The sequence below is a fragment of the Fundulus heteroclitus genome, chromosome 1 (assembly GCF_011125445.2).
Source record: "Fundulus heteroclitus isolate FHET01 chromosome 1, MU-UCD_Fhet_4.1, whole genome shotgun sequence".
Lineage (NCBI taxonomy): Eukaryota > Metazoa > Chordata > Actinopteri > Cyprinodontiformes > Fundulidae > Fundulus > Fundulus heteroclitus.
Genome location: NC_046361.1, coordinates 16,146,680 through 16,161,806, shown reverse-complemented (window position 1 = coordinate 16,161,806; position 15,127 = coordinate 16,146,680). Strand labels below are relative to the sequence as shown.

Sequence of the window (15,127 nt, the reverse complement as noted above, 5' to 3'; positions counted from 1 at the left end):
TTTTTTTTTTTTCCATTGTGCATTTGCTATTTTAGAGGGTTTTTTTCACCCCTTCCTAATTGTTACTGGCTCATTCGGGTAATTTAATATTAGACACACATAACTTTATTAAATACAAAAAGTTTTTTTCAAATTGTTATTTAATTTTAAAGTAAATTCCTATCCAAGCCAAACTGGTCCTATTTGAAAATGTGCCTCTGTTTGTTAAAACATTAATCATTTTTTGTGAAAAGCATTCACTATCCACTCTCAGGCCTGATTACTGGCAGTCTTGTAAAATCAAGATAACACATAAATAGAACCTGTCTAGCAACATGAAGCAGGCTAAAAGACCTAAAATACTCAACACATCATGCCCTGATCTAAAAATAAAAACTCAAGCACACATTAGAAACATAGGAGGCATTGTCATGATTTTGCCGAGGGTGAACCCGGACACAGCACGCACACACAGAGTAGGATTTAAGAGAGTTTATTGCAGGTGGATGGTAGTGACATGAGGAACCAGAGTTGTTACCAGACGGAGGTGAATGATGCAGGAGCTGAAAGGCAGGTACAGAGTCCACGAGACAGAGAGGAGCTGGGCTGCTGCAGGACCAGGGACGAGACCAAGACCAAGACGGAGAGACTGAAGCCAGCAGCGCAGCCAACAAAACCAAAACTTGACGGACCGGGAACCAAGACGGGGAACAGGTGCAGGCAGACATGAAGGGGAGCAACAAAACACTACGAGCCAGCGACGAGGAGACAACTGAGGTGAGTTTATAAAGGGAGCCTGACAGGTGACGGGAATGAAGACAAATTACAGTGGGTGACTAATGGCTGTGGGAGGGAGAGCTGGGTGAACTACAAAATAACCAGAGGCGAGACAACTTAAACCATGACAGGCATTAGAAGGCATTATCAATCTTGATATGACCTAAAAGCTGTTTCTTAGCGGTCAACATTGACAGTTTTATATATTATGCTTAACAGAGGGTGTTTGTCGTTTAAGAGTATAAAATATTTGGTTTCAGCTATAGAGAAAATAAGTTGTTTGTGATGTCCATTGAAAATATGATAATGTAGAAATAAGCACAGACAGTGAACTAATTAGTAGATATTTTTATTTGACAGATTCGTATTAAACATTTGCAGGAGGATGAGGATGTTTACACGCACGGCCACATGTTGTCGGACAGCACTTCTTTTCGCCTGGACAGTCACCATCATGATTACAGAAAAAATAACACCAGGGAGTGAATACCTGATTGCCACATCTTCCGGGCTTCACTGAAAAGCACAATTTGAAGTAACAATTATTTGCTGTTAGGAAAGAGTAAAGTAGAAATTTTGGCAGTTTGTTCATATCTCACCGGGTGCAGTTGAAATGCACTGATGTCCGCACCCATTGGAGCAGCACATTTGACCCACTGGACAGTCCCTGTCACTGCTGCAGAGTTCAGCACAAATCCCATCTAATGGATCAATTACCGGGCACCCTTGGTCGGCTGAAAAAAAAAACACAGTTGTTGCAGTGAGAATTGGAAACAATTTACTGATTAACTACATTTCCGACAGCCACTCGGCTACATAGTGTAACTTACACAAAAGGGCAGGCGCACAGACTGGGTTTCCATAAAAAACACAACATTTCTCCCCTTCATTGCAGTCTCCATCATGCACACACGGTTTTGCTGGCACAATAGGTAGGAAGTCTTTTGGGCAGTGACCTGGTTTAAGACAAGTGATGTCAGAGCATTACTGGGCTTGTCTGGCGACTGGCTTGCATCAGTAAGCAGATAAACAAAAATCTTTCACAACAAAACAGAATTGAAAGAACAACAAACTTGCCGGGCCTTAGTAGAATTGATTTGGAGACCGCAAGTAAAGACAATGATAAAAGCACCACAGCTTTTGGAAACTTCTGTGTCCCCATGCTGGTTTTTCAGTCAGGAATGGTCTCCTGCACTGCTGTCTGGACAAATATCCCAGGTAATAAGCTGCAGTCTGATGACGCAGAAGATGCTGGGTCCTTAGGTCATCACAGTTAGCCTTGAAAATATTTGCCTTCCAATTAATGACAAACATCCAGCTCTTGATGTGGTCAAGGTGTCCTTGCTTGTGGACATATGGGAACAAACACAACCCGAAAAAAACAAAAACTAAAATAAAACAAATAAAGGGCAAACTTTGCAGATACTGTAGGTCACAGTGATCAGCAGTGAGCTGTTATATTTCAAGATTAATGTGTATAAACAGGTGAAGCAAGAATCTTGATTACTCATAAACTATGGTCTGGTTTACAAAGAAGCTGCAATAGTATGTGAAAATCTGAAAGCTCATTTAATTTATAAATGTGTAGTGTCTTCTGTTCAATCTCTTTCTCGAAACTTTTTTTAGTTGTATTCTTATAGAATTAAGATGTATAAAGAAGAGTTTACTGCGTTTACTGCCAAAGTCTTGAACAAAATCCTTTGATCATAACAATTCAGAAAATGCTCCTAAGAGATGCATAAAAGCCACAGAGAGAAAAGTTATGTGCAAATGATAAGTTGTTACGTCCCCAAAACTGTCTAGGGGTATTAGAGAGGGGAGGGGCTGTAACAATGGACAAACCAGGGGAAAAAAGGACAAGACAAACCAATAGGGTAACGTTCTAAGTTTTATTGTTCGAACCAAATCCGAAGAAGTCTTATCGGGGAAACTAGGAACCTGAGAAAAGAGAGAGAGTAACCACCAGAACCAAGATCTCTAGCCACCAACTAGTAACCGTACACAGCACCATAAAGCTGCAGCACACAGGCTGCCCAATAGGGGGTTTTCACTGACGTCACTGCCCAACTTCCGGTCCGCCATATTGGGTGGTACACTTCCTTATCTCTAGTTGTCGTACACGTATTATCGTATCGCGAATGGATAAGTACACCAGCACGCTAGAGCGACCAGATAAGGACGTATATCTGAGGAAATGTTCCGTGATCGACCATATGGACCCGTATGCCCTCCACGGTGCCTTGTTTAGCCGTAATCCAGATGATTGGCCAAATGTAGAGCACGGCGACATAGTGCATTACCTGGTGTTCAGTGAAAACCCTCTGCACAGTCTTGAGGAAATGAGAGCTTACAAGGATCTAGAGGCTCACAACCAGTTCACATCTGGTTGGGTACGAGATGTAGAAGTTATGTACATGAAGGAAATCGCCATCATACGTGGACGGGTGAGTTTTAATAAGATGGTAAAAATGTAAACAATCCGACGCAAATGTGTCGCATGCTTCTGCGGTGGCTGACGGCCGGCGGCCGGCGGTGCGCGAAGGCGCTTGGCTGCAGGGCCGATCGACGCCGCTCGCGGCTTTAATTATTTAAGCAGAACAATGACCAGTGCAAAATTAAGTTGTATTTACCGTATTGGCGCCGGTAGGAGCTGCAGATCATAAAGCCAGCAAACAGTGGGAACACAGCAACTCGTTCAAAGGTAAGCTGCGCTCAGACGGGCTCTGGCACATGCTAACCATCAGTGCTAACAACCACTCACGCATGTAATGTACTTTTAACTAGCTGCTATGTGTTTCAAAGGTTTAGAACACACTCTCATTGACATCGGGATATTGTGGAAAGTTATGTTCGGTCGACTTACAGCCGCGATCCAAGCGAGCCGACGACTCTTTGTTATCTCTGATACTTGTTCTCCGTGGTTGCGCCTCCAGGCAGGAAAGCGGTGGAAAATTAATCTGTTTCTATGTTTTTCCCATGGCGATCATGTGTTGCGCTGTTACAGCCCACAATACAGCAACGGTTTACCATGGTTGAAATCAAGTTAAGGTGAAATTAATCAAATTAAAACACGGCTGAGAGAGGGAGTACAGTACGCGGTAGTCATAGGCAGTAGAGGCGGCGGAGGCAGTCAACATGGCAGCTGCGGAAAGTAATAAGTCATAACGCCCAAGCCCTATTATTAATATATTCTTCTTACATGTTTTAAATACTTAACAGTTAATTACCTGTGACAAAGTGAGCACCGCAGACTCTGGCGTATTCCAGCTTAACACCGTCCAAATCGGACCTGGATATCCGTGTCAGCCATAGGTGACGGTGTTGTTCAGAGAGCTGTTTTGTTTTTTCACACTGATTCACTATTACGGCTGGTAGGCGATAGAAAGAGCGTTGATCTCCACCTCCACGGGCCGTGCAACCAACCATTAAACACGTTTTCCCCATTGTTCACTTCCAATTCTGCCTAAGGCGTCATACAATGCAGGTCAACGGTGCGAAACGACTGCCACCCAATATGGCGGACGCGCTGAGTAGTCACGTGAGCGTGACGTCAGCTGAAAACCCCCTATTGGCCAAGAGGCCACGAACATCAGTTTCCCAGCTAGCCTTATACTCTGATAATCAAGAACCAGAGTGAAACCAGCTGGGCCTAATTAGCCTGCCAGAACTCAGCAGCAACCTGAAAGGGGGGGGGGGGAATCCTACATGCAGCCACCACTGCATGTAACATCCCCTCCCATAAAATCCAAGCCCTAAGAGAGAAACACAAACAAGAACAATATTAAACAGCACACCAACCTTCACCTTTTAGGATCAACCATACACTCGGGATAAGGCATCTGCCACCACATTCTCCGAACCCTTCTTGTGCTTAATTATGAGGTTAAATTGCTGTACCATCAACGACAAGTGCATCAACCTTTGGTTATGATTATACATCTGTGCCAAGAACACAATAGGGTTATGATCAGTAAACACGGTCACTGGAGACGAAGAACCAACATACACCTCAAAATGATGTAAGGCCAAGAGCATTCCAAGAGTTTTCTTTTCAATGGTGGAATAATTCATCTGGTGAGGTTTGAACTTAGCAGAAAAGTAACTTACAGGATGGCACACCCCATCCTCACCATCTTGAAGTAGTACTGCACCAGCACCTTTAGCACAGGCATCCACTTCAAGCTTGAATGGCTTAGTGACATCAGGAGCAGCCAGTACTGGAGCACTGCAGAGAAGAGATTTAGCTGTGTTGAAAGCCTCTTCACACTCACTGGTCCACACAAAAGGGACTGCAGGACTACATAAAGCTGTAAGGGGAGTAACCACAATAGAAAAGTTTTTACAGAAACATCGGTAATAAACAACCATTCCTAGAAAACGTTTCAAATCACGTCTTGTCAAGGGGACAGGATATGCCAGTATCGCCTCCACCTTAGCCTCCACTGGACGCACCTGCCCAAGGCCAACTTTCTTGCCAAGGTAAGTAACCATGGCCTTGCCAAATTCACATTTTGCAAGGTTAAGTGTGAGAGATGCTCCATCTAACCGTTGAAACACAGTTTTCAAGATGGAAACATGCTCATCCCAATCATTGGAGAAGATGACCACATCATCAAGGTATACTCTGCAGTGGGGAACATCTCCTAATACCATCTGCATCAGTCGTTGGAAGGTGGCAGGGGCATTTCTCATTCCAAAAGCCATAACAGTATACTGAAGGAAATGGTCAGGGGTCAGAAAAGCAGAGATATCAGAGGCTCTCGCGGTTAAAGGAACTTGCCAGTATCCCTTCAACAGATCCAACTTAGTGATAAATGCAGCAGGACCGACACTGTCAATACAATCCTCCATGCGAGGGAGAGGAAAAGAGTCAGGCACTGTAACTGCATTCACTTTATGGAAATCAGTAAAGAATCGTAAAGTACCATCATCCTTTGCTGTTAACAAACATGGAGAACTCCATGGACTATGACTGGGCTTTGCCAGTCCGTTCTCCAGCAAGTAGGAAACTTCTTTTCTCATCTGTTCCCGTCTCTCTAACGAGCAGCGATAAGCATGTTGCTTCACTGGAACTGCAGCACCCACATCAATATCATGTTCAATTATGCAAGTTCTAGATGGAACATCACCAAACAAAGAAGGGAAACCTTGAAGCAGGGCACATATGTCATCCTGCTGAGCTGGAGCCAGGTATAACAGATGATCTTTAATATCCACAAGGAACTCAGTTCCCCAACCTTCCTGAGTGCTCTTCTGGCGACCAAACCAATCCATCTTCTGGCATGTCACAAGGAATACAGCAGGAGGTTAATACAGACCTAAGAGCACTTTGCTTTTCTGCCACCTCAGATCTATCATAATAGGGCTTCAACATATTAATGTGGCATAATCGAGTCTTCCTTCTGCGGTCAGGTGTAGAAATTATATAATTTAAGTCTGATACTTGGCTCTGAACTGTGTAGGGCCCAGAAAAACGAGCAGCCATACTAGAACCAACGACGGGTAACAACACCGACACTCTGTCCCCAGGATGGAACTGTCGGTGAACAGTACGCATGTCAAAACTTAGCTTCATCTTAGTCTGGGCTGCAGCAAAAGCCTCCTTAGCCAGAGAAGTTGCTTTATGCATCTTCTCTTTACACTTAGTCACAAATTTAGCAGCACTGAGTTGAGAGGAAGTGCCACATTCAAATTATTCCTTTAATACCCCCAACGGGCCACGCAGGTCATGCCCAAAAACAAGTTCAGCTGGACTGAAACCAGTAGACTCTTGCTTAACATCACGGATGGCAAAGAGCACGAAAGGAACGCAATCATCCCAATCTCGTCCAGTTTCATGGCAATACTTGCTCAGCATGGATTTAAGTGTTTGATGCCACCTCTCAAGGGCACACTGAGACTCAGGGTGGTAGGCTGAGGATACAGAGTGTGTGATACCCAGTGTTTGTATCGTTTGTTTAAACACTCTGGAAAGAAAATTGGTTCCCTGATCAGTCTGTACTGTTTTTGGCAGACCAAATGTGATGAAGAATTTTGTCATAGCCTTCACAATTGCTGAAGTTGTAATTCATCGGAGAGGGATTGCCTCAGGAAAACGAGTAGACAAGCACATGATCGTCAGCAAAAACTGATTTCCTGATTTCGTTTTAGGCAAAGGGCCTACACAGTCAACAACAACATGTCCAAATGGCTCCCCGATAGCCGGGACTGGGCGTAGCGGAGCGGGAGGAACCTTTTGATTAGGTTTACCCACCACCTGACAGGTGACACAGCTTTGACAAAACCGAACCACATCTGCTTTTAATCCTGGCCAAAAGAAGTGTTTCAAAACCCGATCATAAGTCTTAGTGATACCCAAATGTCCAGACCATAAATGTTCATGAGCTAATTTGAGCACGTGCTCGCAATACCCAACTGGCATGACTATCTGGTGAACAGATTGCCAATCTTCTTCAGGCGTATCACCAAGATGCTGCACCCATTTACGCATTAAGACCCCATGGTCAGTAAAGAACGAGTGTCTTTTCCTCTCTTTATCATTATCTGACTTCCCAACGCATTTGACCAATGTTGGATCAGACATCTGTGCTTTAATAAGTGCTTCTCGAGTTATAGGTAGTAATGCTTTGGCAGGGAACTCCTATTCCCTACTGATTTCCTTTTCCTCAACTGGCAGTCCCCCATCCTCAGCTGTGACTGAGCTGAACAGTGTGTCAGAAAGGTTAAAATCATGTTCATTCTTACGTGCTTGAGCTCTAGTCACCACACCAACTGTGAATACTTCTGGCAATGTCTCTACCAAGACATCTGGCTCTAACTCACCACTTTCAGTACAGGGTAAACTTTCCCTCGTGCCAAATCGTTTCCCATGATAAACTGCACACCATCAATGGGAAAACAGGGGCGCACAGCCACCGGAAAGACTCCCGAAACCAATGGTGTCTTTACATGAACATGATGAAGAGGGGCAGGTAAATAACTCATCCCAACACCCCTCACAATGGTACCCGTTTCACAAGCTGACCTCTCATCAAAAGGCAACACATTGCTCAAGATTAAGGATTGTGAACCACCGGTATCCCTCAGCACTTTAACTGGTTGCTGATCTTCAGGTTCACCTGTAAGAGACACAAAACCATCAAAAATGAAGGGTTTAAAACATTCCTCAGGCTGATCAGCTTTAACCAATAGATCTCTCATGGAATGATTAGTGGCTGTTTGAATTAGACCCACTCCTTTTGATTGTTTAGATGAAATCCCCTGTTGTCTACATTGGTATAACTCACAGTCAGCAATCAGGTGTCCAGGCTTAGAACAGAAAAAACACTTCCTCTCGGCTTTCAAACTTGAAGATGGAGGGAGGCAAGAAACTGAAACACTGTCAACGTGAGAAGGTTGACTCTGGAAAGAAAGATCACGCTTACCGAAAATTGACTTATGTGTCAAAGAAAACTCATCAGCCAAAACAGCCGCCTGCTGTAAGGTGTTAACTTTTTGTTCATTCAGGTAAATAGCAACCTTTTCAGTAACACAGTTTTTAAACTCCTCAAGCAGGATTAATTTTCGGAGGGAAACTTGATCTTTAATTTTACATGCCGCACACCATCGATCAAAAAACAACCCTTTTTCCCGTGCAAAATCAACATGTGTTTGGCTCATGGTCTTTCTAAGAGCTCGAAAACGCTGCCTATAAGCCTCTGGCACCAATTCATATGCCCACAAGACTGTAGCTTTAAGTGTCTCATATGATAAGCCTTCCTCCATGGAAAGCGAAGTACATGCTTCCTGAGCTTTGCCAGTTAGTTTACATTGCACCAGTATTGCCCACACCTCTTGGGGCCATTTTAATGCCAAGGCAATCCTTTCAAAAGCTCCAAAATAGCTATCAACCTCAGAATCACAAAAAGCAGGTACCAGGGGAATGCTTTTAGTGACGTCAAAGGCAGGAGATGCAACTACTTGAGGCTTAAGGGGAGGAGTTGGACCAGCTCTCAGCTCCAATTCCCTCATCCTAATAGCGGTCTCTGCCTCAAGCTTCTTCAATTCCAGTTCTCTACGAAGCTGAAATTCCCGCTCACGATCCTCTTTCTCCAGCTGAAGGCGAGCAAGACGAACCCTCAACCGAGCCTCCATTCTTGAACCAGCAGACGATTCTTCTGAAAAAGGTTCATATTGTGGTAATGTCACAGGTTTTTCTTCCAACCTACTAGTTTTAGGAGTCACATTACCAATACTTGCAGGGTGACCAGACGCCTCCTTTTTCGTTTTGACCCCCGTGTCATCATCACCAGGATCCTCAACTTTCAAGTTACACTCATCTGTTTCTTCCAGACTAGTAAAGATGCCATAACTAGTCAAACTCTTAAGTATGATGGCATAAAGTTCTTTCTTCACCATTGCACTAGACAATGGAATGCCATAATGCCGAGCTAGCTCATAAAGATCTTGTTTTCTACAACAATCCAGTTTACTAATGGAAGGGTCATCCACAAAACCAGCCAAGTCAAAAGATGCCATATTACAAAAAACACCCCTACTTAGACATTCCTTCAACATAAATAAATAAAGGTGTTATGGGACAGCCAAAAATAAGCAAAAGAAGGGAGATCACACAGACCAATCCGCTCATAGGACCGTTGGATCTGGTAACTCTCCCTCTACCCTACCACCAGTGACGTGCGGTGAGGTTCATAGCTGGTGAGGCACTGACGTCATCAGAATCAGATTTGCAAATAGATGCATAGATTGACAGCAGTTTACAGGTTATGTTGCACTTCTGCATCCTTACACATACAAACTGTAGCTCACAAAACACACATTTCCTTAAAAAACAAAACAAAATAAATGTTATTACTGTCTTACCTTTACTTATAAATGAAGTCCATGCGTCACTCCTTCTGCACAAAAACATCCGTCACTTTGCGATAGAAGTCCTCCTTATCTTCCTTCAGTTTTAAAAGTCTCTCTGTCTCAATGGAGATCACTGCCAGGGAAGAAAGCCTTCCTTGATCCGTCCTGTTCCTGCTGTATGTTTTCAGTCTCTTCAGGGCTGAGAATGACCGCTCCACTGACGCTGTAGTAGCTGGCACCGTGAGCACGAGCTGGAGCAACTTTGTCGCCTCAGGAACAGTTACAACAAGATCCTTCTCGGCCAAAAAGTTGAGAAGCTGTCCAGGAGATTTGCATTCATCCCTCACCGTTTTTGAGGGATGAATGCAAGAGAGGAAAAAAATCACTATCTCTATAATCTATCGCTGCACTTGACTTGCTTCCCGAATCGTTTAGCCTAGCTCGCTGTCATTTACTCGGCAGTTGAGGAGTGAACAGGACGAACGTCTGGGATCTTGAGCGCCCCCTGCCATGAGGCAAGAGAACTGCCTGCCTCACCTCGAACCTGTTCTCTGCCGTTTATAATCGCTCATTAGACGAAACACGTTACACAAACACAGTTGGTGACAAAAAGCACTGTACATTATATAAATAAGCTAAATTATTGGAAATAAGTTCACATATTAAATTTGTTTAAACCATTTTATTGACGCCGTACAGCAACATGCTCTCTCCGCTTAGCAGCCAGCGCAGAGCCAGGGGTTGCGCAATCCAAGGTGAGGCAGAGCTCGCTGCTGCCTCACCGGCATCGCTTCCAAGCATTTGAATGGGAAAATAAGAAAATTCAGCGATTTTGAACAAATAAAAATCGAAATTGGTGAAGCTACATGAAAAATAAATATTTTTTAGTACAAACCACCGGATGAATATAACAATTTAAATTACTTTATGATTATATATTTTCTTTCTTTCCATGATGGCTGGTGAGGCACTGCCTCACCTGCCTCCCCTGACCGCACGTCACTGCCTACCACACCAATAACCAGCTGACCTAAAATAAAAGAAACAAAGCCACGGAAAATGGGACAACTGAACCCACCACAAAACAAAAAACAACAACAAAAAAAAACTTAGCAGGGACGAGCCCCCATTTTGTTACTTCCCCAAAATTGTCTAGGGGTATTAGAGAGGGGAGGGGCTGTAACAATGGACAAACCAGGGGAAAAAAGGACAAGACAAACCAATAGGGTAACGTTCTAAGTTTTATTGTTCGAACCAAATCCGAAGAAGTCTTATCGGGGAAACTAGGAACCTGAGAAAAGAGAGGGAGTAACCACCAGAACCAAGATCTCTAGCCACCAACTAGTAACCGTACACAGCACCATAAAGCTGCAGAACACAGGCTGCCCAATTGGCCAAGAGGCCACGAACATCTTCTTCTTCTTCTTTTTGTTTACTGGCAGATTGCAACCTTAGCTTTTAGGTGCATACCGCCACCTACTGTACCGGAGTATGTAGCATGGGCCCTATCAATGTGATAATTACTTTATTAATATCTACATCTACATATATACCTGTATATATCTACATGTCTACCTTTATATCTATAAATCTATCTATATATACATATATATATATCTATATCTATATATATCCATACATACACATATCTATATATATACATACATACATCTATATATCCATATCTATCCATATACCCATATATATCTATCTATATATACACACATACACACAGTCATCATGATAATATATTTTTTTTTGCTGTACTATCTACTATTACTCACAGAAAATGGAGGCAAGAACATTTTATGGAACTGATCGAGCAGTTAGACTCATTCCTTCTGACAGTTAGGACAGTGAGCTTGAGGAGAGTGACAATGAGGAAGAGTGGACCCCAGAATCAGGTTTGAGGGAGAGTTAGGAGATCAGGGTTCAGTCAGTTGAATAACATACTGTATGTAATGAATGTGTGTATCCATGCACGTGCCCAAAACGGTGGGTGAAGAGAGGTATATGGCCTATTCTAATTTTATGCTTCCTGGTTTCTTTTGAAAACAGATGGCCTGTCTGATGGCAATGAATCTTTGGATGAAGAGGAAAATGAAAATGATGATTATGATGATGCACCAGAGGAAGATGTTTCACGCTTACCCCGGTGGAGAACACCCCACAGTATCAACATCACTGATTACCCAGAATGGCAGGCAAGCCTTCCAAAATCAGACATTATCATGTCCCCCTACGAATACTTCAAAATGTTTTTTTCTGAAGGCATTCTGAAAGTAGTAGTAGAACAGTCAAATTTGTATGTCATTCAGTGTGACACCAATAAGCCCCTTAACCTCACTGCTAAAGAACTGGAGCAGTTCATGGGTACAGCAGTGTACATGTCATTGTTCGGATTACCAGGCACCCGCATGTTTTGGAACAAAGCCACCCGAGTGTCCCAGGTAGCTGACACTATGGCACTAAACAGATGGGAGTTCATCAAAAAATCCCTGCACTTCAACAACAATGAAGTGAGACAAGGAGAAAATGTGGATCCACTCCACAAAATCCGACCACTAGTCACTCATCTTACCTCAAAGCTGCAGATGATCCCAATGGGTGAGAAGCTGGCTGTAGATGAGCAGATGGTCCCGTTCAAGGGAAGAAATAGACTGAAGCAATACCTGCCAGCAAAACCAAAGAAATGGGGCTACAAGATGCTTGTCTTGGCTAGCTCTGATGGTGTCCCACACAATTTTGAGATCTACACAGGTAGAGTTGTGCAACCCCTTGAACTGCCAGATGTAGGAGCAAGTGGCAACGTTGTCCTTCGCCTGGCCCAGCCAATAGACCAGTTCATTGTTATTGTTTTGATGCGGGTTTTTCGCGCATGCGCGCCGGACTGGTTGGCAAAAGACGAACACAATGGCGAACGCAAACAGCGAAACTGACGAGTTCTCCACGTATTTTTCTTCTTTAGATAACGTATCACAAGATCGTTTTAAGAGTAAGTTGATGGTTGATTGTATCAGATTACCAGATCCACACAACAAAAGCCTGAAGGGACGTAGCGAGTCTGTGAAATGCTGACCAAGTGCTCCGTACCACGACATATACAGCTGCCTTATAAACACGGCAGGCCAGTACAGACGAGAGAGCGTGAAAGCCCCTGAAACCACTGGACGGCTACAATTATTTTATATCAGGAAAAAGGCTCCAGCAACGCCCGCGACGCCATGAGGGATTAAGCGGTCAGAAAATGGATGGATGGATGGATGTTGTTCACACATTTGTGCAACAGCACAAAGTGGCGTCGGACACACATCGCGTCTCAGCAGAGAGGAAGACCCGCCCGGTAGGATAAAAAAACATGGTTTACTATGGATTATTTTGGTGTTTTTGTCTTGTTAAAATGGGTGGGGGTGTCGGCGACATTGCAGCGTAAACACAGAAGTACTAGCGCCCGTGAACCGGGGCGTAATGGAGCAGCAGCAGCTGCTGTCTGAAGCTGCTGCGGCGGCTGCTGTAGCCGCTATTTAAGTAGAACAATGACTAGAGCAGAATTAAGTTGTATTTACCGGAAATGAAGTGTAGACTGCAAATTCTGTTGTAGACTGATGGCTCCCCCAGTCCATTGGGAGTGTCTGCCTGCGCTCTTTTCATTGAAAATATCAATTTTTTTCTTCGTCCTTCCTCCTTCGGTAAACGACAGAAACGTACATCCAACGATTTGGAATGCCTCTCTGTGCAACCGGGAGCACAACAAGTCGTAGGCATTGCTTAGATTCCAAAAATAAACGAAGTAAAAGTACGCTCTAAATCACCCGTTTTGTCATGTTGTAGACGAGAGCAGCTCTGTTTTTTGCCAACCACAGTGCCCGGATGTAGCGCTGACGTCACGCGTGAACTACCCTATACCCAAGCAGCAGAACTACAAGGTGTTCTTTGACAACTGGTTCACGAGTGTCCCTCTCATACTCACACTTGCTCAGCAGGGAATTCACTCTACTGGTACTGTTCGTAGCAACAGACTACCAGGTGTCAACTTGATGTGTGACGCTGAGTTGAAGAGAGCTGGACGTGGATCATTTGAACAGAAGACGTCCATGGTTGGAGAAACCACCTTGCATGCTGTGAAGTGGTATGATAACCGTTCAGTCAGTCTTCTAAATAATTACATTGGAGCAAACCCAGTCACCGAGGTCGATAGGTGGGATGGCAAGCAAAAGAAAATAATCAAAGTCCCCTGTCCTGCTGTGGTGAGAGAGTACAATAAGAATATGGGTGGGGTGGACCTGCTGGACTCTCTCATTGCACTGTACCGCAACAAAATTAGTTCGAAGAAATGGTATCACCGACTGATGTTCCACCTTATCGACATGACGATCGTGACTGCCTGGTTGCTCTACAAGAGAGACTGCAGCACCAATGGGATGACAAAAAAGGAACAGATGAAGCTTTATACGTTCAAGTCGTATATCGCAGAAAGCTTGTGCAGAAGTGGCAAGAATCTGGAGCGTAAGAGAGGTCGTCCCAGTTCCACAATTGCTGGGGAGTATGAAGAAAAGAAGAGAAGAGGACCCACTACTCCCATTCCAGTCCCCGATGTGCGTTTGGTTGCCACAGCCCATTGGATGGTCATGGATGAAAAGAAAGGGAGATGCAAGGTACCAGGATGCAAAGGTACACCTAAAGCCAAGTGCCAAAAATGTGATGTCCACCTCTGTTTCACATCCACCAGCAACTGCTTCTTGAGGTTTCATACAGAATAATACAGACTGTGCTTAGTTTGAACCGGTGTCTGTTTTCACACAACCACAGGAACACATTCATAAACACAAACACATTCTGCAGATAATTTCTAACCCACTGATTCATAAACTATTTGTTGCTAATGCTTGTTCAAATAAAACTTGTGTAAATTGTTGTTGAAATAAACCTTCTTCTAATGCATTTATGACTTCTTTGTTCTTTATTCCACTTACATGAAAATATAGAAAACCTTGGTGTTTTAGTACTGTCATAGCATGCTGTTGCCCTGAGGCAACAAAGCAAAATCTAGTAGGGGGGGGGGGACCATTGTATGCCTGATATGTTATAAGGGATGCCCAAGCTCCCAAAAACTAGGGTGAAATATTTTTTTCTCCCAAAATAAGAAATCATGCCATAGAGGGCTAATTGATTTTTTAGCTATTTGGTCTGCTCTTTCATTTCCATTTAATCCTACATGGGCTGGAACCCAACAGAATGTTACATTTATATAAAGTTTTTTGTATTCTGAATAAACTTTGATGAATTTCTAATAATAAATCTTCTCTTTCTGATTTCATATTTTGGATACTGTAAAGGGCTGCCAAAGAATCAACACAACAAACTACTCTATGTGGTTTTATTTCCTCTATCCATTGTAATCCTATAATTATTGCCATCATTTCTGCTGTATATACCCACATCTGATCAGGTAATCTCCTCCCAATACTTATCTCCATCATTGGAATGTATATTCCTATACCTACTTTTCTTTTATCATCTT

At 43.5% G+C, this 15,127-nt stretch overlaps 1 long non-coding RNA gene across 1 annotated transcript; it reads right to left on the bottom strand.

Moving 5' to 3' along the window:
• Positions 1-1,089: 1,089 nt before the first annotated feature.
• On the bottom strand, positions 1,090-1,710 carry LOC118563072. Its single transcript, XR_004930999.1, has 3 exons — positions 1,587-1,710; positions 1,356-1,490; positions 1,090-1,272 (listed from the first exon to the last, which is right to left on the bottom strand). It is a non-coding gene; the product is annotated as an uncharacterized LOC118563072 (long non-coding RNA).
• Between the last annotated feature and the right edge of the window lie 13,417 nt (positions 1,711-15,127).